General features: G+C 46.3%; 1 protein-coding gene across 9 annotated transcripts in view; it reads right to left on the minus strand.

Annotated features, from left to right (window-relative positions):
- Positions 1-27,152, minus strand: part of ST6GAL1 (ST6 beta-galactoside alpha-2,6-sialyltransferase 1) — a 116,590-nt gene that overhangs the window by 83,731 nt on the left and 5,707 nt on the right. For 2 of the 9 annotated variants that reach the window (XM_077825864.1, XM_077825876.1), the window contains exons 1-2: positions 19,050-19,182; positions 40-159 (exon numbers count right to left, since the gene is read on the minus strand). The exons of 1 other annotated variant lie outside the window; for it this stretch is intronic. The gene's annotated coding sequence lies outside the window, so the exon portion shown is untranslated. Of the gene's footprint in view, positions 1-39; positions 160-1,780; positions 1,864-19,049; positions 19,183-19,808; positions 20,216-27,152 lie in introns of those variants that run through there. 6 more of the 9 variants (XM_077825865.1, XM_077825866.1, XM_077825868.1 and 3 more) reach the window with 6 other exon arrangements.

The raw sequence follows: 27,152 nt of genomic DNA on the forward strand, positions 1-27,152 counted from the left end.
CCATTGTGTGGGGCAGAGTATGGTGGAATAATGACTCACTTGTTCCCTCCTGACTGGAGACCCTTTCTGTTAAGTGACAGAAGATTACAGGCAAGACTGATGTCACCAAAGCATCCACCCAGTTATGAAATCTGTAGATCAGACTCCCTCTCTCTGTTCCTAAGGAGAAAAAATGAGAAAAGTCAAATTATAAAAGAGAAACAGAGTTTCCCATTGTCTAGGTATTCTAGGAACTACGTACTTATGGGCTATACTTTAGGGGGTTATGGGTAGACTTCAGAATAACTCTGGGTACCCTGGGAAAAGGGAGCAGGACAGAGCAGCACTCGCACCACCCTATAACTGAGTATACCTCACACAGCACTGGCCTGATACCACTGGTTGATGCAGAAGAAGGTGCTCACCCCTACCCACTCTGGGAAGTCCAGCACCACTACAGTTATGCAAAAAGAAAAGGAGTAAATAAATTTGTTAGTCTCTAAGGTGCCACAAGTACTCCTTTTCTTTTGGCAAATACAGACTAACACAGCTGCTACTTTGTAACTACAGTTATGGACTCACTTTCCCTGGGCCTGCTCCAAAGCTCATTGAAGTCAATGAGAAGTCCTTCCATTGGATCAGCCCCCTGGTGCTCAAGGAGCATAAAGAATAAGACTCTGGTTGGCACCTACGCAGGTGCACAAGGCCGTCTGACCTCGTATTCACCAGCACAATGCCAGCCACAGACTAGCACTGAACCAGCACCTACAATGTCTTCTGATACCCATGATCCAGAGCCAACTTTCACAGGGATAACTGCATCCAAATAACAAGAACAGTTATCTCTATGGAGGTTATGGAGAGGATGGTTTTTAAAACCCCTGCAGAGGTAACATCAGCTCTATAGTTAGATTTATGTTCTGTGGTTGTCGCAGTGGCGTACAGGCATATTTTAGTTACTAGCTATTTGGCAGCTCCAGGTTCCCAAAAGAAATAAACATTGCCAGCATAATTTTGGCAGAGCACAATTTGGCAGAGCAATCAAATTCTGTATTTGCATATTTCCACTGTACCGAGACAAGTTCTCATTGCCTGTTGAGGAAAGAAGGAGAGAGGTTATGTCTCCTTTCCCCCTGCTGCCTCAGTGGGAGAGCAGTGGTGCCATCCTGCCATCTGCCAGTTTCTATTAGATAAAAAGCTGAGAGAAACTAAACAAATGTTTGAAAAGCCAGTGGGCAATATGAGTAAACAAGGTACCATCTTGCCTGGAACCCTCACTTGTTTCTGTGCAGACTTTACTAATGAAAGAGAAAAGAATAAAGTGCAGCAGAGAATTAAATTCAAAACTTGATAAATTTGCTAACAGAGTTATAAACTTGGGAGACATCCAAGGCCTCTGCAGCAGCTTGCCATGCAAGAGGCAAATATTGGAGAGGTGATGGCAAACCTGATTAGAGAAAACGAGCCACTTAGTAGCTACAAAGAATCAAACCACAAGTCACTGAATTAGATGAAGAAAATGAATCAGCAAACTCAATTGTTTCTTTTGAGAATGGGCTTCCTAGAGCTCACAGAGCCAAATTATATTTAATGTCTGAGATCTGCAGACAAAAATGCACTTTTGCACACCTACATGTGCAAGGGCAACTATCTACCACAACTGCACACATATATCCAGCATGCAGGTATCTAGGTACCGATTTGCACACACAAGTGTACAAGTCATGGATGCAACTGTGGTAAATGTACAAATTTGCACACCTGTCTGTGAGCACAAACATCGTTTTTTTTTAAATCTGACCTTTAAACAAGAGGTGGAAAGTGTCCCTTTATCATGTATGTGGAGCAGAGCCTTCAAATGGATCCTGAAGGTGTCTGACAGCACTGTTAATAAAACAAAAACACAAGAACGGACTCATGTGCTGTCTGAAAACAATACACTGATATAGTCCCATAGGTTTGCATGGCACTTTACGGATACAAAAAAATATACTGACAGGCACCGAAAGATGTACCCAGCAGGACTTGAAAGAAACTAGTTGCCTACTCTCGAACATTTCCCTAGTGAGTGGGGAAGCCAGTCCTACCAGCTTCTGCAGAATCTAGGCCTTTTGAAAAGCTCCGGTCCTAGCCTTTTTTGTTGCAGTGCTAAACCTCAGAATATAAAGGAGTGTAGATCAAAGTAGTGCCGTCTTCCCAAAACTGTAGGCTAACAGCCGCAGCACTTGGAACAGTTCACAGCTTTCCCAAACTGCAGCAGAGAGAAAGCTGACCAGAAAGCTGTGAGGACGGGTTTGAGGCCTGTTGTGTTGGTCTCGCTCATTAGCTCAGTAACCTAAATCGGTGTTTCTTAAATGCATCACCAGATTTTTCTGACAGCCTCCGAAGTGCTGCAACAATCACTGCGCTGTTACATATTCATGTTGCTTTGTAAACAAAATAAATCACAATGCGCACCGATTCCCTTCAAAATATTACTGTTCAGTACAGACAGAGCTGAACTATAAAGGCATGGGGTTTTTTTCCAAGTCACAAAGCATATTCACTGGCTAATCGCTATGTTTACATCTTGCGCTACCGTAGCTCCTTAAACGGCTATTGGCCAACGTCACTGTCAGGAAGATTACTGCATGGTGTTTGGGTAGGTTGAGACTGTTCGTGACAGAAGGTGGAAGAGTTAAAATTGCCAGTGGATATCAGAAAGTTTTTTTAAAAATCAGTGCCAGAAAATGACTCTGAATGTGATACAGAGATGGTACCCAAGGAGCCAACTGCTGCTAAGAAAAGCAGAACACAGAAAGAAGAAAAATGAACATTTCAGGACCAGTGGGAAATGCAGTTTTGTGATTCCATTTCTGAGCAAGTTGCTGTGTGCGCTGTTTGTACAAAAGAAATGCATCAAATTAAAATGTATGCAATGCAATGTCACTACAGCATTCACACAGGGAAGTTGAACAACACTTACCACGGTGAGTTTCAGAGGCATGAGCTGTTAAACAATGCAAAAAACAAGCTTGAAAAACAACAGTGTCAGCTCAGAGATTTTTTTTTTTCTAATAAAGCAGATAAGATATGGGTGGCTACTTTTAAAGTTGCACTACTTTTGGGGAAAGCAAGAAAACCATTCAGCAAGGGAGCATTCATAAAGAAAACTGTTCTGGCCGTACAACCAGAAAATACACCACTGAGCAACAACATGTTACAGAGGAGCACATGAGATCTGGCAAATTTTCTACAAAACAAACCAGCTGAAAAAGTCACAGTGAGCCCTTTCTACATCCTGTGCTTGGATCAGAGCCTTGATGTCCTGAGGAATCCCAAGGTAATCATATGTGTTCACTTTTTGGACTGTGATCACCACTGAGAACACCATTGTTCTTCTGAAGGTATTTTACGTCAGGTGAGCCACAATGATAGGCCAACTGGCAAACACATTTTTCAATGGGTCCAGGCAAGAATGGAGGAGTGCCACGTTAGCTTTGACAATCTGTGCGGCTTGACAGTGGACAGGACAGCAGCTTTATAAATGCACAAGGTGGGTGCTGAACTGCTTCCAAGAAAGCTGCACTCAGCAGCTTTTTTTTTTGTTTCACTGTTTTGCCCATCAAGAAGCTTCAATGAAAAGCATGAATGAGATTGAATCCGTAGTGAAAAAGTGCATCACTGCTGTCAACACCAGCGATGTCAATGAAGGGAGATGAGCAACCTTGTGCGAAACAGGCTGTGAGACACATACGGTGCTGCTGAATTACAACCCGGTCTGCTGGCTTCATTTTAACGACAGTGAACAGAGGCTATTTGAGCGCTAGGAAGAGCTCATTGAGGTTCTGAACACAGTTTTGCCAGAACTGTCCCAAAAGCTACAAGATTCAGAAGCACATGGCTGTTTGCTCCTTTTGAAAGAGTTTTTACCCATGATTGCTTCCTTGAACCTGGAGCTTCAGAAACCTCAGATAACGATATCTGACAGCACTGAAGTAATTAATACATTCAGGAAGACAATCACTGACATCATCCAGCCCCTAAGGAGGAAAAAGACTTTTCAGTTTTTTAAAAGCTTAGTCAGTTTCTCAGCTGTCAGGATAATAAAGTGCAGCAAAAGATCAGTTTCACTGTCACTGAATACCTGAGTATCCTCTTGGAGGATCTTGAAAATCATTTAAGTGAAGGAAACTATTTCAGTCAGTACCCCTTCGCGACTGACCCATTCAGGAATTCTGGTTGAGGCTTTTTGGCTGCAAACAAACTAACTGCCTTACAAAACAGATTAGCTTCCTTTGACTCTTCAGATTTAAGCAGTCTCAAATACCTTATTCTGTAAATGCGCAATAATGCAAGAATGAAAACATATTTTAATCAGCCTGGTATTACAGTACAGGAGTTCTGTAGTAATGTGACCCGTTTGAGGACATCTACAAACCCCGAGCTAAAGTTGCTTTTCTTTTCTTGTCCCTCTTTTCTACTGCTGTGCTGTGTGCACTGCATTTTCTGAAGAACAAATACCAAAACTGCCTCACTGATGCTAAGCTGAAAGTTTCTCTTCTAGTTTCACAGGAGACCCAAGATCCTACAGACTTTCCATTCAAAGAGCTCCTGAACCTTTGCAAGTAGTCTGATCCACACAATGGATGTGTTAAAACCCAGAACTTTAATTTCATTATCACACTGTATTAGTAAAGTACAATATAACAGGAATATGTTTGTAGTTACTACAGTATTACCATTTTTATTACTGGATTGGACTGATTTTTTTTGCCTGTGAAAGAGAAATTTTTTGACATATTTGCAGATATGTTTTTTTCATTATTATTTAGACTTTATTATGTAAAAGCATTTTTAAATTTAGTTCAGAATTGTTGTACAGATATCCACCTTTTACCAAAAAAGCAAAGGAAACACAGAAAAGACAAGAATGTGCAAAGCACCTTATTTGTGTTTCTATTGTGTTTAGATGCAGTAAAGAATAGAGACAACTGTACATTATTTTTATTATTGAGTCTGCAAAAAAACAAACAACCACATAAATAAATTACCTTGATTTGCACATGTAAATGTACATATTTATTTCTTTTCCCTAAAGTTAATTAAGTATTTCAGGAAAAACTGTCAGAGCAGCCACCAAAAAATTTGCTGTGAGGACCCCTGAAAATAAAGTCACTGTTCTTGTAAGTAAGCACAAGGAGCTCAGACAAAAAAACAGGGGATTCTGCCTAACTAGAGCAGACAGAGAATTCCACTTGATAATCAGCCTTCCTCTCCCATGATCTAAAACAGACTGTGCATTATTCAAGTATCTGCTGAGCTCCCCAGGGTAAGATGCAGACATTGCCATGAATCCACAGAAGCAGGGGTGAAAGTAGGCTGGTATGGGCTGGTACGATGTACCGGTAGGAAGAGGCCGCCAGTACCAGCCTGTACGCAGCAGATGTTAAGTGCTTTAACATTGTTGTCCCTATTCCCACACACACATACATCAGCGACCCTACTGGCAGGGCCACCAACTGGAGGGGTAAAAGGGGCAGCTGCCCCGAGGGCCGGTGATTTAAAAGGACCCGGGGCTCCCCGCCACCAACGCCCCTACCGCAGCAGCAGCTAGAGCCCAGGCCCTTTTAAATCACTGCCAGAGCCCCGGACAGCATGAGCCAGACAGCGTGGATGGGCTGGCTGGGGAGGCTGACCCGCCCAGTCCCGCCCCGCCCCGCCCCTTCCACCCGAGGCACCGGGCCCCCATACTGGTAAGTCTTCTATGTTACTTTCACCCCTGCACAGAAGCCACTTTCCCAGGTGATATGTGCAGTACATAGTAGCCAACAGCCCATTCTCCATCGCATTTTCTACAGGAGAGTGAGAAATTAAAAGGAAAAAATCTAAGAATGAAGGGGTAGAAACCGCCTAATCTTCTTTCACTGGGACAGTATGACAAAGTCCATTCTGCTTCGAATTAGGCTAACAGCCTATCCTGAGGGAGAAGGACAATAAAAGCATAAGAAGATGGTATTAAGGTATTTAGATCCCCATACAGTTAGCATTTAAATGGTCCCAACTCAGCTCTGAAGTTAACACCTTGTGGAGTTAGTAACTTTAGGAGAGCGTCCACACATTTATTGCTGCTATAAACAGGTGGAGACAGCTGTCTATATAGCCATCTATGTATTTATATGGCTTTCTTTGCCATGATATACTAAAGCCCTGCCTAAGTAGCTAAGAAAAACAAATACAAAAATAAACTCTTGCTTTGCCAGCTGTAGGGGAAAATTTGGATAGGTAGTGGACTTTTTTCAATATTATTTACAGATAGATACACACACACACACACACACACACACACACACACACACACACAGATGGGTGGGTGTGCATGCACATGCAAGCTTGTGCACATGATATTCACAGACAGGCCAACAAGGAAAAGCTACCTGAAAAACCTGGGATTGCATTAGGTTCCTGAAGTCAGTGGTATTTTTATTTCTTGCAGGAATGAATTCCTTAGTCTAGGTCCAGTTCCCACTGAAGTTCTGACTACCTCCCGTGCTCACATGTATTCCTGTATGTCTCAGCTGACCTAACCCAATGGGGTGTTCAATCTAACGAATATCAGGCAAGGTACCTTGAATGGCACTCGGTTTTCAATGGGGAGTCAGCAAAAAGAGTAGAGCACTGTGGTGCTGTATTCACAGCAACCAAGTTACTGAGTAGATGGATTACTGCATTTTGTGCTATTGGGAGTCATTAGAGGGGGTGTGGTTTTATTCCCAGGTATACTGAATTGCAGTAAATAAGCCTGGCAGTCACAGACAAAAAGATCATCATTGCCATAACTGATAGGATGGGGCAACAGTCTTCTAGCCAGTCGCACGGTTAGTGGGCATTTTTCAAAGCCATGGATACTTGCATATTGAATAGCATTGAGAAATCCAAAAGTAACCTGCAGCAACATTATAACCAGTGGGCAGGTGCCCTCAACAGAGGAGAGTTCCTCAATGTGCTTCCTATCAGTATCACCTCTATCTTGCCCCTCTTGACCTTTGGCCTGCTTCTCTCCATCCAGCTGCTGTCCTCTGCATGGCACTGGAAGATGGTGCTGTTTACACTGATGGTTTGTTATTGAGTGCTGAAATGTGTAGTGTTTCATGTTAAGAAAAACAGCTTTAAATAACTGGTTTAAAGAGACACAGAATCACAGAGTTTCCAAAGTGAAATATTAAGAGAACTAGGTTCACAGAAGGGTGATGAGAATGGTTTGAGGTCTGGAAATCACATCTTACAATGAGAGCCAAAGGTGCTAAAGAGAAAGTTAAGAGATTCACAGTCTATAATTACCTACGGGGGGAGAAGATGTGATGCTTTTTAACCTAGCAGACAAAGATGTTACAAGAGCCAAAGACTGGAAGTTGAAGTCAACAAGTTTCAAACTAAATACGATGTGCATGTTTAACAGTGAGGGCAATAAACCATTGGAACAGATTATCATAGGAAGTAGTGGACTCTCGATTATTTCTTAGAGTCTTTAAATCAATGTCCTTCTAAAGGACATTCTAGTTCACCTGCAAGTTGATGGGCTACACACAAGAATCACTGGGGAATTCTACAGTCTGTGTTATGCAGGAGATCAGACTATTAGATCAATGATCCCTTTTGGCCTTGAAGTCGATGAAAATTTTGGACCTACCAATCTTGACAGCATCCCTTTCACATTCTAGTTTTTAAACTGGCACATCTGAATGTACATAAAAGGCAAGTTCAAAAACAATCACATGCCCTTTACTATTGATTGGCATTGGAGCTAAATGATGCCAGCCAAGTGACACAACCTTTAAATACACATTTGGTGATGAAGACTTATATGTGGATGGAGATTAAGTAATACCAGATCTCATAAGTCTGCACTTTGTCAATGATTAGACGTAATCCATCTCTGTCTCACATTGGGAACCCTACTTTCCTCACACACATTTCCAAATTACATCACGCGATTTAATCAGTAACAGCTACAAGCGCTTTGCTAAAATTCAGGCATTTCTATCGTTTGTCCTGATACAACTCCACGTCTCAGTAAACAAGGCTAGGTTTAAATCTATGCACTGTTCCAAGGTTTGACTTAACCAAGTTAAAACAAGTTTCCAAAGAAATGGTAACCTCATACATTATTATACAAAGCATCCTTGTTGCCACAGCCTTGTCAGAAACTTTGGTTGCACAGGACTTTTTGTCTTATAGGAACATAAGGCCAACTCAAGAAAATGTTAGGTGATGTCTGAGAGATCCTAACAGACATTACAGGGAATTTGGTACATGTCCAAAGAGAGGATGGCTCTTCTTAGTCAAAGGAACAATTTTAAATTCACTTTCCTATTTAGCCAGAGAGGTACCTAGTTGGAACAATACGTCATAAAGGCCTGTAAATAAAAGCCGCAATCCCTTGCGTCCACGGCCTGAAAAGGAATTATTTCCTCAGGAAGATTGGGGGTATTTTGTCTATTAAAAAGGAGGTACTGTGAAGATATACAAAAATATGGCTCTAGTTATCTCCTTCACTTCCATAAGGGTAGAAGAGTCAGAGTGGACAGATCTAGCTTGGGAGGCACAAAATGGGGGAGCATCATCTCTGTGACACTGTCCCTCCCTCTGGGACCCGCCAAGGAGCCTCTCTGTTGGAGCTCTTCTTAGTTAGTCCACCCCAGGTTTTCAGGGCTATGAGGGGCTGATGCCAGGAAACTGCCATTCTCTGCAACATGCTGGCCTCCACAGACCAAGGATATATTCCTGGCAACACTTTGGGAGTCCTACATAAGTAAAAGGAAATAGGTTATTTAACTTTGGCTCAGCACATGTGTTTCCGGCAAAGGAGCAGCTTCTGATGGGCCAAGTAGCTGTGTTGCCAGTGAGGAGGAGAAGCCAGGAGAATAGCAGAGGGCTAGACTGGAGCTTCCCTTTCCTGTTTATTCCCAAAGTCTGCAGGGTAAGGAGATAAAACCCACTCCACAGCCCCCTAAACCCTCCCGCTTCTGAGGGAAAAGGAAGTTCACCTCCCTAGAATTTCCTGGGCCTTTCTCCCAAATATTTCCTTGGGAGGATACAAAATGACCCCATGTCTTTAAGAATTCCTTACCTCTTTTATTTAAGACCTTGGAAATACTATAGTTCCTGGGAAAGGCTACTGTATTAAGAACTGCTGTAGCACTGTAAGCATGGGGGTTTATTTCTTCCTGGACTAGAACAGATGAATCCCAATCCATTGGGACCCAGTAGCAGTTAAAGAAATTAAGCCCCCACAACATTTAAGGCATATCTACACATACAGTGCTCAACGTATCTGGTAAAGAGGCTCTATATACCAGTAGGAGAGAGCTCTCCCATGGGCATAATAAACCCACCTGCGCGAGCAGCAGAAGCTGTGTTGGCAGGAGAATGCCCTGTGCTGGGGCTGGGGGGAAGGGGGGAGAGGCAGCAAGCAGCCCATGGAAATGCTGCTACCCGGAGCACAGAGGCACCTCAGGCAATTGCCATTCAACATACAGGGTTTGTAAAAGTAGCCTCTGCATAGCCAGGCAGGAAGCACATAAAGGCTGTCAAAATTAACGGCAAGGAACTCCTTGGGTGGAGGGATACAGTGCAGAAATTTCTGTAGTCAAGAGAAAACTTGTTTAGGAAAAAACTTACTGCCAGGGCAGATGGCAGAGCTTTTGTTAGTAGAAGGTCACAAAATCCTTGTGCCTTTGGCTAAAGTGCACATGGAAACTGAGGATTTGGAAGCTGAATTGACTGTGGCAGCTGTACCCAGTAACCCGTCACAATTATTACTGGGGAATGACTTTTTCAATGTAGCTTGGGCTGTAAAAGGGTCTGCCAGCAGGAAGGAGGAATACCATGGTGAAACCCCAGAAGGAAAGGGTGAAGTCTCAGGAACTGCGGGGGGGAATGGGAGAGTGCCTCTTTAATTCCTCTGCAGCAATGGGAAACAGTCTGCTACCAGCGGTGGGTGAAGTTGAGACCAGTTCCTGCTGCCCGGTGGCTAAAGGCAGCATTTCCTCACGGGAAGAGGGGAGCGTATTGCCAGTCAGTGAGAAAACTGTTCAGGTGGTGGGCTGCCAGCAGGTTGCAGCTGAGCAAGGGATAGACCTCACTCTAGGGGGCAGAGGAAGATGTGTCTTAGAGGGAACCCCAGAGGGTGATGGAATCCTCGAGACCACTGAGGTGCGTGAGGGTTCCATGGTGGCTGCCAGTGAAAGGACTGTTCTGGCTGTTAGCTGTGAGCCCTTCACAGCTGAATAAACGATAGATCCCACTCTAGAGAGCACAGAAGTATGTGTCTTAGAGGGAGGCCCAGAGCGGGGAGTTGAGAAGGAATTTGGGGAAGTACGGGAATATCTCCTCACTGATTACATGGGAGGGTTTGCCCAGGGCAGAACAGTTGTTCCAGCATCTGTGCTCCCAGGCACCCCACCTGTGGCTTAGGTTTTAAGAGGGAACTGTGTAACTGACCCCTAAGGGGAGCAGTCATACAACTGACTTCTTGGGGACAGAGAGGGGGGTGGCAGATGGTATCCCAATAAGGTCCCACTTTTGCAAAATGCTGTTCCTGATGTACTTGTGAAAACGAACTCTGTCTTTTTAGTAGGATTCTCATCCTGTCTTAAAGACTTGAGTGTCAGTGAAAATGCTAATGACCCACCGGAGAGAGGGGAGAAGAAAGCCATTTCCCGGGTGGATAAGATTACTCCTGAGGGAATTATGCGTCACTGTGTGTGCACAGAATTCATATCCCCTGCAGATTTCTTTGCTTCCCTGCAGAAAAATGACTTTCTGACAGGGAAGCAAAGGGAAGATGCAAGAACTGTCATGCACCATTCCCTAGCTACACAGGTACATCATTTCAGGCACCCTGAAGCAGCCAGCAGAGAGGTAAATCACCGCAGGGCTGGGGACACCTAGCCTGCGGCTCCTACCCTGAGCTGAGATCAGCTGCTAGTCCTGGCTAGGCTGGAGGCAGGAGAGAACTGGACTTCGTCTTCCCGTGCAAGGAGTGGCTGGGGCTGCATCAGACCCACCCCCAGAAACCTTCCACAGCAGCAGGAAGCTCAGCATCCTCCCCTGCTTCCTGCCCTCATAACTCCTCAGCTGTGGGGGGAGGGGTTACTGTATGGGGAGCTGCTCCCCCATCCACCCAACCCCCATGCATTCCAACCTCCCATACCCAGACACCCCTGCCAAGCCTTGCCCCATATGCCCGGAACCCCCTTAGCCCTCTATACCCAAACCCCACCGAATCTCAACCCTCTGCACCCAGAGCCCCTGCCTCCAGACCCCCAACCCTGCACCAAGACCACCCCCCACTGAGCTCCCATCACTCAAACCCCCACCCTGACGAGTCCCTGCACCACCGAGCCCCACATCCAGACCCCCATGCCACTGACCCCCAACTAGCTGCACCAAGACCCCCACCCCACCAAGCCCCACTCCTCCAGCACCCAGACCCCCCCCTTCTGAGACCCCCATGCCAGACCCTCCGCTGAGCCCCAACCACCTTCTCCTGGAAGCCCTTGCAGAGTCCCATTGCCCCTGCACCTGGAACCCCCCCAATGAGCCTCTGCACATCCAGATCCCCCCAAACTCAGACCCCCCACTGAGTTGCCTGCACCCAGATTGTCCCACACAGAATCCTCTCACCTCACACTTGGATCCTGCCTGGTTGAACCTGCCTGCCTAACATCTAGGGCTCCTGGTTCAGAGGGGCAGGACCCCAGGGTGTTTCTGGGGCAGGTCCAGCCCCTGTACTGTGTCAGGGTCAGATGCGGGGGGCGGGGGGCGGGGGGAGGGGGCCCCGCGGGGTGATCTCCCACCTTCGTGCAGTCCATGGCCTGTGCTTCCCACTGCCATGCTGGAGCCTCTGCATTTATCTACTGACAAATAAAGCTGTAGAATTATGCAGAATTTTAAAATATTGAGCACAGAATTTTAAATTCTTTGGCACAGAATGCCCTCAGGAATATAAGATCCACCAAGCAGCTAAGAAAAGCTCAAGGGCCAGGCAGGAGAGTCCCATGGGCCGGATATGGCCCATAGGCCATAGTTTGCCCACCTCTGATTTAGAGTGAGAATTTGATATTCATAACCGATCTATGTAGTATATTAAGCTTAGTTTGCGTGTTTTGTTTATTTACTAGGTAATCTGCTTTGATGCGTTTACTATCTCTTATAATCACTTAATTATAGTTTATTATAGTTAATATAACTTAAACTTGCAGCGCAAGATGGTATAATTTTGGATTTACATTCCAGAGAGGAGGTGCGTGCCTTAGGAACTGGGAGGTGCCCTAGCTGTACCTCTCCATACTGAGCTGATCACAGCATCTGTATGTAAATGCAGCTGGCTGTAAAGTGGTAGTGCAGGCTGGTCACAGCAGTACAGTGTGAAAGGAGCCCAGGCTGGTGGGTCAGGGGGGCTCAGTGGTATCCCAGTTCCACGTGGCACTCCAGGGGGGACCCATCACACTGGGCATTTGTCCCATTTGTTCTTGCCAACTGATCAGCTGAAAAAGAGCAAACTAGACAAATGCACATTTTCCAAAAAAGAAAAAAAAATGGGGTTCGACCCCAACCGGGGTGCAGAGCAATGTGGGGGGGGCGGCGCAAGCAGCAATGCCAGCTCTGCACTGGACGAGGGCTCAGGAGAGCACCTCAGCCTGAGCCAGCCCTGTAGGCAAAGGGAGAGAGAGGGGGTCGGGTCAGCCCCTTGCAGGTAGACGTCAGGGAGCTTGGGCCAGCCCTGTGCATGGGAGACCTGGGGGAGCAAGGAGGCCTTGGGCCAGCCCCACGGGCAGGAGGCATGGAGGACTTGGGGACCAGGTGGGGGCCTCGAGCTGGCCCTGTGTGGTGTCCCATTTTCCCTTGGGAAACATATCGTCACCCTACTTAGATGTCCCCCTTCCTAGTTAAGCTTGAGCTCTGGAAATAGCCAGTCCCTCTTTGCATTTGCTCCACTGTACTAATTTTCACTTAGCCCTGGGTCTACCCTGCACAAAGTTAGACAATAATCTGATAGATGTGGAAGGGGATGGGAAAAAGTGCTAGGGGGAAAAAACAGATATTTTTTGTAAAATAATAATTATATAATAATTGTGTAAAATAATCAATATGATTTCCTGCTCAATTTCTGAGGGATTCCTTTAATTGACTAACCTCCTCTTCTACAGTGCTAAGCAAAAGAGAAATGTCTGAGGGGAAACGAGAGAGTATAGCAGGTGTAGAACATAATACTGCCAAATATTTAGTGCAGGTCCAGCAAAATGGGAAAGTTTGGGTGCAGTTTTTTTGTAAACTGACTTGTGATATGCACACTACAACACAGATAAGAGAGTGAGTAACTCCCCTTATTTAACCCTCTTTTAGCCATGAGTGTAACGCATGTGGAAGGACAGAAAAGGAATATGTGCATTACAAGTTACATCTATTTTTCAGCTATCCAAACTCATTTTCTGTAATCTGCATCTTCCACCCCTGAATAATGCCGGTGAAACTCCACTGCTATTTTTGGACAAGATGAGACGGTGCTGAATTATTTAAACAAGCAAAGATTTAAGCTGCTGCTTAAATGTGTCTTAAATTATGAATATACGCAGTTTATGCAAGGATACTTATAAAATGGAGGGCTTGAACCTTATGCTAGAAAATCTTATTTCAAGAGCAAGGAAGGCTTTTCACATTTAACAATAAGACCTTTTGAAATCCTCTTTTTCACCCAGAACTCAGAAACACTCTTTCTTTCATTATGTTCAGCAGCCATGGGATTTTACTGACACTTGTCCCTATCAGATGCTTTGTTTTTAATGTTAGCAGTGATTATATCAGTTTACAGCAAACAGTTATGTGGGATAGGGTGGAACATTACAAATGGGCATATACAGAAGATAGAGGGGGAGGGAAAGAGAGAGGTAGCAGATCCACAGGAATAAATAAGCATAGCTCCATTTACAAGCTGACATTCTGCCCCTTCCTGTTTATGCTTTTACGAAGTGGGGGGGGAATGGAGAAAATTTAATATATAAAATTCATTGAAGATATTCTTTTCTGAAACTTAGAAAAAACACTTCAAGCTCCGACTACCATCTGTCTAGTACAGCCACTAAGAAAAACTAGTTCTTCTGGTGTTTTTTCCCATCAAAACACCACCGTTGTTGGATATTATTAAAGTAGTTCTGTATTAAAATCACAAATGAGTTTGATTCTCCATAGTTTAAATTCCAGGGTATTACTAATTAAGAGGTCTCTTGGTTTTTGGTACTGTTTCTCTCCCTCTATGTGTGAAACTTGCAAACTGCTAATTGTGTTAGTACAGAGTCTCTTCTCAAAGCAATTCTTTGTAACAACAACTACTCACACACAGAGAGACTCAAAGCACTACTCTGTAACAACAGAAACAGCACCCAGAGACTCCCCGCCCTTTTGTTGTATTCATCTCGTTTTGTTAACAATTGTGATTAAAATAGAGATAGAGGATGGATGTGGATGGATGCTTGGTGTGGATAATAACTGAATGATCCGGGAGGTGCCAGCCTAAGAATCCCGTGTCCATCAGCCGGAGAAGGCGTCAAGTGGATATAACCAGAGGACCCCCGGAGGGCAGACTGGAATCCACCCAACAGCCTCAAGAATAGGAGAACCAAAGAACAAGATAACATCTGGCAGCACGGAGCCGTCAGGAATGCACCATCTGCTGATTGATTCAGCAACAGAATGATGAAGCAATTCCCATAGACTGGCATAGGAAGAAATTCCTATAAAAATGGATCCTAGAAAGTGAGAACTTTGGGGTCTGATTCTGCAAACCAACTTCCAGGAGCATCAGATGTGCATCTGACGAGGCCCTGCTCCCTCCTCACGTCCAGGCCACCTGGCCAGTGGCTTGGCATGAGCAACTCTAAGGCTGGTAACTATGATAACAACCTTGCAGAACGTGTGTGTGTGTGTTTGTATATGAATGAATGTGTGAATAAATATGAAATTGAATGGAATGTTATAGCTATAACTAACTGCTTACTATGATTCTTTCTGTATTCACAATAAATGTGGCATTTTGCCTTTTCCCCTTTAATAACATCCTGCTCGTTTTTATTTTATTGGTTTAACATCGTCACCCTCACATTATAGAGTATAGTTAAACCCAATTTTGCATTAATGATAAAGCAGCAATTTAAACCAGGGCCAAAGTCTGTGCTCCTCACTTGAGCAGAAAGCCCATGGGACTTTTGCTTAACTAACGATAGGAGAATTTTGCCCTACAGGTGAATACTTTCAAAAATATACAAGCAGTAGCATATTTAAACCTGGACTGTCACCTTAAAGTTCAACAAATTTACAAATTCAGTCCACCCGCTGTCTGGCAACATCAAATGTTCAATCTGTCAGTTTGAAAACAAAATATCTGGAATATACTTATGCAGTGAAGTATTTGTACACAGTATTCTACTAACGTGAAATCTGCAAACAAAATCCAAATCTTTATGTACAAGCTTTGTAGCTGAGACCTGTTAGCAATGCGTGCAATATGAAAATTAGAATTACCAGCACTCCAGCTACCTTCGAGACACCACTGACTTCCTGAGGTAACTACAATCCATCGGTGATCTTCCTGATAACATCATCCTGGCCACTATGGATGTAGAAGCCCTCTACACCAACATTCCACACAAAGATGGACTACAAGCCGTCAAGAACACTATCCCCGATACTGTCACGGCTAACCTGGTGGCTGAACTTTGTGACTTTGTCCTCATCCATAACTATTTTACATTTGGGGACAATGTATACCTTCAGATCAGCGGCACTGCTATGGGTACCCGCATGGCCCCACAGTATGCCAACATTTTTATGGCTGACTTAGAACAACGCTTCCTCAGCTCTCGTCCCCTAACGCCCCTACTCTACTTGTGCTATATTGATGACATCTTCATCATCTGGACCCATGGAAAAGAAGCTCTTGAGGAATTCCACCATGATTTCAACAATTTCCATCACACCATCAACCTCAGCCTGGTCCAGTCCACACAAGAGATCCACTTCCTGGACACTACAGTGCTAATAAACGATGGTCACATAAACACCACCCTATACCGGAAATCTACTGACCGCTATTCCTACCTACATGCCTCCAGCTTTCACCCTGACCACACCACACAATCCATTGTTTACAGCCAAGCTCTGCGATACAACCGCATTTGCTCCAACCCCTCAGACAGAGACAAACACCTACAAGATCTCTATCAAGCATTCTTACAACTACAATACCCACCTGCGGAAGTGAAGAAACAGATTGATAGAGCCAGAAGAGTTCCCAGAAGTCACCTACTACAGGACAGGCCTAACAAAGAAAATAACAGAACGCCACTAGCCGTCACCTTCAGCCCCCAACTAAAACCCCTCCAACGCATTATTAAGGATCTACAACCTATCCTGAAGGATGACCCAACACTCTCACAAATCTTGGGAGACAGACCAGTCCTTGCCTACAGACAGCCCCCCAACCTGAAGCAAATACTCACCAGCAACCACATACCACACAACAGAACCACTAACCCAGGAACCTATCCTTGCAGCAAAGCCCGTTGCCAACTGTGCCCACATATCTATTCAGGGGACACCATCACAGGGCCTAATCACATCAGCCACACTATCAGAGGCTCGTTCACCTGCACATCCACCAATGTGATATATGCCATCATGTGCCAGCAATGCCCCTCTGCCATGTACATTGGTCAAACTGGACAGTCTCTACGTAAAAGAATAAATGGACACAAATCAGATGTCAAGAATTATAACATTCATAAACCAGTCGGAGAACACTTCAATCTCTCTGGTCACGCGATTACAGACATGAAAGTTGCGATATTACAACAAAAAACTTCAAAACCAGACTCCAGCGAGAAACTGTTGAATTGGAATTCATTTGCAAATTGGATACAATTAATTTAGGCTTGAATAGAGACTGGGAGTGGCTAAGTCATTATGCAAGGTAACCTATTTCCCCTTGTTTTTTCCTAACCCCCCCACCCCGCCCAGACATTCTTGTTAAACCCTGGATTTGTGCTGGTAATGGCCCACCTTGATTATCATACACATTGTACGGAGATTGATCACTTTAGATAAGCTATTACCAACAGGAGAGTGGGGGGGGGGAGAGAAAACCTTTTGTAGTGGTAAACACCCATTTTTTCATGCTTTGTGTGTATAAAAAGATCTTCTATACTTTCCACAGTATGCATCTGATGAAGTGAGCTGTAGCTCTCGAAAGTTTATGCTCAAATAAATTGGTTAGTCTATAAGGTGCCACAAATACACTATTAAAGTGTTCTTCTCATATATATATATATATATATATATATATGTATATAGTGATGGGGCAAGGCCAGATGGCTATAGAAAAGTAGAGAGCAATAGATATATTAGCTCCAGGCTAAACAAATCCCTGGTACCAAGATAAGTGAAATGGCAGCTGCTCCAGGTCAATTAAGTCACCTGGGGCCAATTAAGAACTTTCCAGAAGGCAGGGAGAAGGCTAAGTTGATTGGGACACCTGAAGCCAATCAGGGGCTGGCTGAAACTAGTTAAAAGCCTCCCAGTTAGTCAGGTGGGTGTGCATGTCAGGAGCTGTGGGAGGAAGTTGTGCTGTTGGAAAGGCTGAGTAGTACACACCATATCAGGCACAAGGAAAGAGGCCCTGAGGTAAGGGTGAAGTGGAGCTTGAGAAAGTGAGCGCTGCTGTGGGAGAAGTAGCCCAGTGAATTGTACATGTCATGTCTCTAAAAGGTCAGCTACCATAGCTGATACTATTAGGGACACTGGGCTGGAGCTTGGAGTAGAGGGTGGGCCTGGGCTTCTCCCTTCTTTTGCCCCCTGATTAATCACTGAGACTGGGAGACAACAGAGACTGTGCAAGGAAGGATATCTTCTCCTCACCTCCCTTGCTGGCTTATGATGAAAATGGCTTAGTAGATTGTGACCCTTGTCTCTAGAGAGAGAGAAGGGTTATGTGGAGGGTCACAGTGAGCCTCTGAGGCTAGCGAAATCTGCCAGGAAATGCAGGACCCATGGAGGCAATATATAGTACATTTGTATTCAAAAGGGGAAAACTACATGGACCTTATAGAAATGCAGTATTGATTGTTACATTATCTCAGTGGGTTGCTCCTTCTACATATTGAACTGATGATCAACATTTGCCAACTTATTCAGCACATCAAAAATAAAGGGAGTTTTTGCAACAGGAACAGCAGTTAGCATATAAGGAAGGACCCGGATAGATTAATGCCAAACTCCTTTATCTAGGAAGTGTTTTGAGCAAAGTTTAAAAATTCAAAATCAAACAACATACATATCCAGAAAGATCAGGCTTTCATAGCAAAAATTCATAAACTGCTTTCTTTGGATGTGCGAGTTGAAATGTTTATCTCAACTCTTGAACATTATCTACAGTTAGCCCTTTATTACTTTACAAGTGGAAACTTGCAACTATACAACAAAGGGTATCTTCTGTTTCTTTTGTTTTCTTTTAATTCTTCATCTTTAAAAAATAAACTAATTATATTGTTTTAGAAAAGCACAGACTTCTGCCACTAAAATCTACACCGAAAATAACTGCTGGTCTTTTGGAGAAGCAACAGTTGATTAATCATTTCTTTTTTAGACTATGTTGCAGCCCAATTCCTGATAAAATGGATTTATTTATAGCAATATTTTATTTGAAAAGTACTTGATAACAGCTGGGATTTCTCTCTAGGGAACTGCATGAGCTTTAAGGGGGCGGGAGAGAGGAAGCAATGCAGTGTCCAGAGTTGAACTTGCGGTGCAATTAAAATTTTGCTTTAAAAAAATCCCTAGCAAGATCAGTACCCTCCTTCCACCTCTGCAGAGAGCAAACAGCCCAGAATCAGACTCATGCCATTGTGCCCAGAGAAGTCTCCCACTCTCTCCCCAGCCCCGATACCCCGGAGCCCAGGTCGGGTTCCCTCGGGTATGCCAATCACACGCCTGCCCGGTGCCTTGCAGCAGACCCAGAAGTTGCTGGTGCTACTCACTTGGGGTTGCAGCTGCTGCGCTAAGCACGGCCCGGGCAGCTCAGCCGCTGGTCTGCGGATCCCTTTGTTACCGCCCGGACACTTGGCAGCTATTCACAAGCCACTGTCCTCGCCGGTTGCTTGCCAGCGAGGAGAGAAGCCAAGCTCATCCCCAAGCCGACAGCCCGGCCCGGGCTGGGGGGGCAGGAAGGGGGAGGATGTTATGCAAAACTTGGAGGCCAGGGTGCTGTACAGCGGCCCGGCGCTGAGCCTACCTGCTGCGGGGGGAGGTGCCGCACCGCTGCCCCCTCCCCACGAGCCGGGGTGGCCGGGCTCCCCGGTTCCCCCCGCCGCTCCCCTCCCTGCAGCCCCCGCAATCCCGGCTCCCCCACCGTGGGGAGGGGCACAACGGTCCCCACCGGGGGGGTGGCGGCAGCAGAGCCCCCACGTGTTTCCCTCCCCGCTCCGGGGGCGGGGGCAGAAACCAGGGAGAGTCCAAACGACCCCGGGGAGCCAGCGCCCAGCCACCCTCGGAGCCCCGGCCGTGTTCCTCGCCCCCTCCCCGGGCCGAGGCAGGCGCGGAGAGACGGGCCGCGGGGCTCTGCCGCCTTTGTCTGAGCCGCGGCAGACGGCGCGTCTCGGGAGCCCGCCCGGCCGCCCCCGGAGTGGGCTGCCCCCCCCCCCAGCGGGCACCGAGCCCCGCACTCCCAGGAGCGGAACGCCTCCCGCCCCCCCCGGGCGGGTTTCCACCGCCCAGCTGCAGCCTGAACCCTGACCTACCTCCTCAGTGCTGTGCGGTGGGGCTCCCTCTCCTCCTCCCCCAGCCACTGCCCCTGGGCTCTCCCCGCCGCACTGCCCAGCCAGTGCCTATGGGCTGGGCGGACAAGGCAAGCAGCGTGGTGCGGCTCCGCTCCTCCGGCATAGCGGAAACAACGGTGCGGAGGGCTGCCAGTGCTCCTGGGCCAGCAACAAGGCGAGGCTTTGTGTGTGTCCGAAAGTCCAGGGTCGTAGGAGAAGACGGTGGAGACCAGAAGCGGATAACAAGAGCTCAGAGTGTGCTGAGGAGCCTTGAATGAAACAGATCCCCCTCAACTTCCCCTTTCAGCTGGAGCATAAACCCCTCCAGCCACGCTCTCATCATTCCCCGCACCCCCGGACTGTTCGGGTTGGCCGGGGGGTTGATTCTCCGCTGCCCTGGCCCCTGCAGTCTTTGTCCTTTGGTGTCACAATGGCAGCCGAAGTGTAATGATTACACGAGGCGCGGGGGGAGCGGGGCCGACACTGGAGGACTGATGAAGCTTTTGTTACAAATGTACCTTCCAAGCCTTGCATGAAAGAAGCTGTATCATTTGAAAAGTACGGAAATTAGTACCGGTAATAAATAACTAATGAAACAAATAGCAGACGTGCACTACTTTCTATGACAGGTTTCAGAGTAACAGCCATGTTAGTCTGTATTTGCAAAAAGAAAAGGAGTACTTGTGGCACCTTAGAGACTAACCAATCATGCTCAGATAAATTGGTTAGTCTCTAAGGTGCCACAAGTACTCCTTTACTTTCTATGAATCGCCCTTCTCAGTTGGGTTGCAAGATACACACTGAATTGCACTGAGAATATTTTTTTAAAATTCATACTTTTGCCCCCTCTTAATATTGTCCTTCAGACTTTTGTACCACTACAGATACAGAAAGGGAACAGAACAGCAGGTTTTCTATTAGGTGCTTGGGGAGCAGGGAGTGTACTCATGCTATGAAATGGGTTGTTATTGATAATGAAAGCCTTGGTCTAAACTACAGAGTTAGTTCAATCTAAGACATCTTACATCAACCTAACTCTGTAAGTGTCTACACTAGGGCATGGCTACACTTGCAAGTTAGAACACATTAAAGCAGCCCCAGGCACCCTAACTCACGATGCGTCCACTGGCAAGACACGTAGAGCACCCTGACTCTGCAGCTGGAGAGCTCCTGGTAATCCACCTCTACAAGAGACATAATGCTTGGTGCGCCCCGGCTGGAGTGCCGCAGCACCAGTGTGGACGCCCTGGTCTGTTAATGCGCTCTGATCGGCCTCCAGAAATGTCCCAAGATGCCTGTTCTAGCCAATTTGGTCATCACTTTGAACTCTACTGCTCTGCTCTCAGGTGACCAACCGTCAGACCCGCCCTTTAAATTCTCTGGGAATTTTGAAAATCCCCTTCCTGTTTGCTCAGCAAGGCATGGAGTGCTCTCAGCACATCTTTCCAGGTGATTCATGCCTCCACGTGTCAGGCGATCCCCAGTATGGAGCAATGGCAAGGTGCTGGACCTCATCAGTGTTTGGGGGAGGAAGCTGTCCAGTCCCAGCTGCGCTCCTGCTGTAGGAATTACAATACCTTTGGGCAGATATCAAAGGACATGATGGAAAGGGGCCATGACCAGGTCGCACTGCAGTGCAGGATTAAAGTGAAGGAACTGCGGAATGCCTACCGCAAAGCCCGCAAGGCAAACCACCGCTCCAGTTTTGTCCCCGCGCACAACCTGCCGTTTCTACAAAGAGCTGTATGCAATACTTGGGGTCGACCCCACCTCCACTCCAAGGACCACCATGGACACTTCAGAGCCCAGTTCAACAAGGCAGGAGAAGGAGGAGAGCAGGAGTGACGGTGCTGAGGAGGACCCGGCATCCCTAGATGCATGCAGCAAGGAGCTGTTCTCAAGCCAGGAGGACGGTAGCCAGTCGCAGAGGCCAGCGCTTGGGGGAAGGACAAACACCAGAGGACGTGCCCGGTAAGCGGCTTTTATTTTGGGAAGGAAGTTGTTCGGTGCAGACTCTTGGGGCAAGGAGGGTTAGGGCCGCATGCATGCTTAGATGCGGATTAGGGTGGTGATGTGCTCTCTCACATCGTGGTAATTGGCCTCACTGATCTCTTCAAAGGTCTCATGCAGAAGCTATGCAATGCACTTGCACAGGTTCCTTGGGAGTGCTACTGTGCTCCTTGTCCCAGTCAGGCTAACATGTCCACGCCACTGTGCCGTGAGGGGTGGGGGGACCATTGCTGCATACAGGCAAGCTGCATATGGGCCAGGGCGGAAGCCGCATTGTAGTAGAAGACTCTCCCTTGCTTCCCAGGTCACCCTCAGCGGCGAGATATCTTCCAGGATGAAATCCTGTGGAAAATGTGGGGACAGTGTTCAGTATAGGGGTCCCCTGCAGCTGCTGGCTCTCCCCAAGACACAGAACCTCAGAGGACAGTATGGCAGTGAAACAATCAGTCCCCCTCGACCCTGTGCTTACCATTTTGGGGCTCCTGTGGGTTATGTGCGCTCAATTTGGGAAAGGCAAATTCTACTATTGTTTAGACTGTGCTTGTCTTTAAGTACAGGGGAACTCTGCTTGCTCTGTCTGGTGTGAACAATACTGCCTCTGTTAAGTGTTGCATTTTGCCTTTACAGATGCAGCCTTGAGCTCTCAGCCATCCGTGTTATCACCGGTTGAAAGACTCCAAAGAATTAGGAAGAGGCCACGTAGACGCAAGGAAGACATGCTGCATGAAGTAATGCAGCAGTCCCGTCATGAAAATCGAAAAGCGCAGGAGTGGAGGGAGAGTGAAAGGAGGTTCCACCAGCAGAATGCAGAGCACTGGCACGAAAGCGCGGAGCGCCAGCATCAAAGCACGGAACAGCTGATAAGTACTGTGAAGCGCCAAGCGGACTCGATCCAGGCGCACGTAGCCATGCAGGTGGAGCACTACCCCCGCCCTGCAGCCCTTGTCCCAAAACTCTTTCCCTTGTGCCCCCATTTCACCTCCAACCCACTTTCCCCAACATCCGGGTTCTTACCACCACCAGTTGCCTCCAACACCTGTAGCTTTACCACCCAGCCCTGCAAACTGCGACCCTTACCCACAGCACTCAACCCCCATCACCATGCATTTTAGCCAGCCTGAAGTGCAGCACTCATTGCACAGCACTCCAAACAGGAAGGCTGAGTATGAGAACAGGACATACACAAATCTGTGATTGAACCATTTCCCACCCCTTGTCCTTTCTGTTTCCCAAGCAGTTGTGTTTCTTTTCAATAAATAGATTTTCTTTTAAATAAATGGCTTTTTTGGCTTTGAAAACATGCTTTATTATTGCATTAAGTAAAACATACCTTAGCCCAGGAAAGCAACAGGCACTGCCAGTCAGTGTAGCAAACACAGATTCCTACTAACATTAGAACCACTGTGGAGGGCACCAAACATTACTGGTGGCTTTCAGCCTCAAATTGCTCCCTCAAGACATCCCTAATCCTTGCAGCCCTGCACTGGGCCCCTCTAATAGCCCTGCTCTCTAGCTGTTCAAATTCAGCCTCCAGGTGTTGAACCTCCGAGTTCCATGTCTGAGTGAATCTTTCACCCTTCCCTTCACAAATGTTATGGAGGGTACAGTACGCGGATGTAACCATGGGGATGTTGTCATCAGCCAGGTCCAGCTTCCCATACAGAGAGCACCAGCAGCCCTTTAAACGGCCAAAAGCACACTCCACACTCATTCTGCACTGACTCAGTCTGTTGTTGAACCACTCCTCGCTGCTGTCGAGGCTCCCTGTGTAGGGTTTCATGAGCCACGGCATTAAAGGGAAGCGGGGTCCCCAAGGATCACAATGTGCTCTTCGACTTCCCCTATGGTGATCTTCTGGTCTGGGAAAAAAGTCCCAGCTTGCAGCTTCCTGAACAGGCCAGTGTTCCAAAAGATGCGTGCGTCATGCACCTTTCCGGACCAGCCTGCATTAAAGTCAATGAAACTCCCACGGTGATCCACAAGCACCTGGAGAACCATTGAGAAATATCCCTTCCAATTAACGTACTCGGAGGCTAGGTGGGCTGGTGCCAGAATTGGAATATGTGTCCCATCTTTCCCCCTTCCGCAGTTGGGAAACCCATTTGTGCAAAGCCAGCCACAATGTCATGCACATTACCCAGAGTCACGGTTCTTCTGAGCAGGATGTGATTAATGGCCCTGCAAACTTGCATCAACACGATTCCAGCTGTCGACTTTCCCACTCCAAACTAGTTAGTGACCAATCGGTAGCTGTCTGGAGTTGCCAGTTTCCAGATTGCAATAGCCACCCGCTTCTCCACCAGCAGGCCAGCTCTCAATCTCGTGTCCTTGCGGCACAAGGTCGGGGTGAGCTCATCACACAGTCCCATGAAAGTGGCTTTTCTCATCCAAAAGTTCTGCAGCCACTGCTCGTCATCCCAGACTTGCATGATGATGTGATACCCATCACTCAGTGCTTGTTTTCCGAGCCCAAAAGCGGCAGTCCACGGTGATGAGCATGTCCGTGAATGCCACAAGCAATCTCTTGCCGTATGCGTGATGTGAATGGACATCATCCTCGGACTCCTCACTGTCAGTTTGTAGCTTAAGGAATAACTTGACTGCAAAACGTGACGTGCTGGCGAGACCCATCAGCATATTCCTCAGCACTTCGGGATCCATTCCCACAGAACGAAAGGGAAGACAGAGCGCATAGTACAAAAAGTGTTGAAAGATGGCGCCAAATGTGGATGGAAGCACAGGGATTGCTGGGATGTGAAGCAATGCGTCATGGGGGGGTTGGGACAGGACCCGAATGCCCCGCACCCAATGATCCCTTCCCACAAGCCACAGCGCCAGAATGGGAAGAGGTGCTCTGTGGAATAGCTGCCCATAATGCACCGCTGCCAATGCCACTGCAAGTGCCGCAAATGGGGCCACACCAGTGCGCTTGCAGCTGACAGTGTGGACACACTGCAGCACTTTCCCTACTGCGCTCTCCGAGGGCTGGTTTAACTCACAGCGTTCTACAGCTGCAAGTGTAGCCATGCCCTAAAATGCAGCTCCCACCAGTGTAACTCGCCCACTACACCAACTCCATCTCCCCTAAAGGCATAGCACTTAAGTCAATGTGTTGCCAACTCTCATGATTTAGTCATGAGTCCCATGAGAATTATTGTTTTTCTTAAAGCCCCAGCTCCTGGACTCAAGTGGATATATGAGGATTATGGATATATGAGGATGAACCTTCATTCTTAAAGAAAAAGTAAGTTTCTAGCCCTCATGGCTGTGGAGAAAACTTCAAAATGAGACCCCAATGCACCCTAAAAACTCAAAAAGCAGATGGCAAATAAAAAAGAACCCCAAGTGTATTATTTTTACATCATAATCTCATGATTTTAAAGCCAAACTCATGATTTTTGGAGAGCCTGATTCATGCTTTCTGAACATTTGAGGTTGGTAATACTGTGTTTGCAGTTCTTGCATTGGTCTGACATTGCTTTTCACCCATAGATTTTGCAGAATCCTCAATCAGCCACATTAAAACGAGACTCCATCATCAACAGTAGATCTATGCTTAACAATAGATGCATTCATGCCAACAACACTCAGGTGCCTCTGACAAAAAGATCACACCCCTCCCTACCTTCTTTCTGATATTGCACTAGAAAGTCATATGACCTGCTTCTATTCCACTATCCAAGACCTTCACTAAGGCCATGTCTACACTAATAAGCTTACAGCAGCTGAGCTATACAGATACAGCTGTGCCACTGTAAGATTGCTCATGTAGCCGTCTATGCTGACAGGAAAGAGCTTTCCTGTTAACACAATAAAACCACCTAAATGATCGGTGGTAGCTATATCAGTGGGAGAGTGTCTCCTGCCAGCATAGCACTGTGCACAAGAGCACTTATGCCTGCAAAATTTATGTTGCTCAGGGGTGTATTTTTTCACACCCTTGAGCAACAAAAGTTTTGCCAACATAGGGGGTAGTGTAGACATGGCCTGCCATTGTCCCTGCCAGCAGACATGGTTAGTAGAACTGGAATTTAAATATGAAGAGCCAGGCCATTCTACTTACTCTTCCAGCAATAAACTTAATTATTCCCTTGCAAGTATGTACTACAGTAGGGTCTTTCTCGATGATAATGAGGGCATTTAGGGTGTCTATTGTTGTACAAAAGTTTCTCCCTTCTCTCCCATAACAACACTCTTGGATCAATCCATAAAGCCCCCACTCCTGTCCCCCACAGGAAGACTTTTTGGAAAAGACTCTGCACCTTTTCCCTAGTGCAAGTGACCTTGTGTATATGACAAAAATACAACCATGTCAGGGAAACTGGTTACAGCACAGTTGTCCTCTAACTTGATTACAACATGATTCTATTTTGAAGTGTATTGTAGACCTTAACAGTATTTTGTAATCAGGCTGCAGCCAAATAACTTTCCTTGGCTTGTTGGCTTACTGTGGACAGCCCCTTTTCGGGAGCTTTTCTGGCTCCCCTCTCTGCCAGTCGTGCTGGATGTTTTGGCTGATGTTAGAACTGATGGTGCACTTTGTGGCAGAAGCTGTGCGAGAGGGGTGTACAACAGGCAACCAAGAGCAAAATATAGCCCATATATAGCATCATAAAGTGTGGCTCATGCTACTCTTTCTTCAGAAGCGGAGAGAGAGAAAAAAGCTACTCAACTGCAGGTTTTTACTGCTTGGAATCACACTTCATATCTCTTCCTCTATCAAGGTTGATACAACCACAAGTAAATATGATTATCTGCATAAATATATTTTGTAAACTATATATAAATTATCCTCCAAACAAGCTGCTAATGGAGCAACTGTTGTCACAAAAACGTCAACTCTGGAACCCAAGAGATCCTTGGCACATGACCAAAATAATGCCCTCACTCAGGTCTGTGCAATTCTTTGGAAATCTGATTTTGCTGGGGACAGCATTTGACTTGCTCTATAGCATGGGTCACCTCTATTAGAGAAGTGCTAGAAAAGAGGTACAGAACCTATGACATCCCACTGCCAAAAGTGAAGGGGAAGCGTTAACAACCAATCAGAACCTAAAAAATAGGATGATTGAAAGGCTGAGTTTGTGCAGTTCTTCTGGCAGAAGTGCTTTTGCTTGTGCCTAACTGTGTTGCAGATCCACTGGGAAAGGATCGAGGTCAGAATGAGATCCTTAACTGAGTATTTTTCCAAACTTTTTTGTGCTTAAAACTCTGTGTTTTAGTAGCTCTGAGCCATAGCCTTCCTCCCATGAAAAGAGATGAGATATGACACACAGTTAATAGATGGCTCTGCACAATTTCGATGTTCATTAGCTC

The sequence above is a fragment of the Eretmochelys imbricata genome, chromosome 9, assembly GCF_965152235.1.
Source record: "Eretmochelys imbricata isolate rEreImb1 chromosome 9, rEreImb1.hap1, whole genome shotgun sequence".
Classification (NCBI taxonomy): domain Eukaryota; kingdom Metazoa; phylum Chordata; order Testudines; family Cheloniidae; genus Eretmochelys; species Eretmochelys imbricata.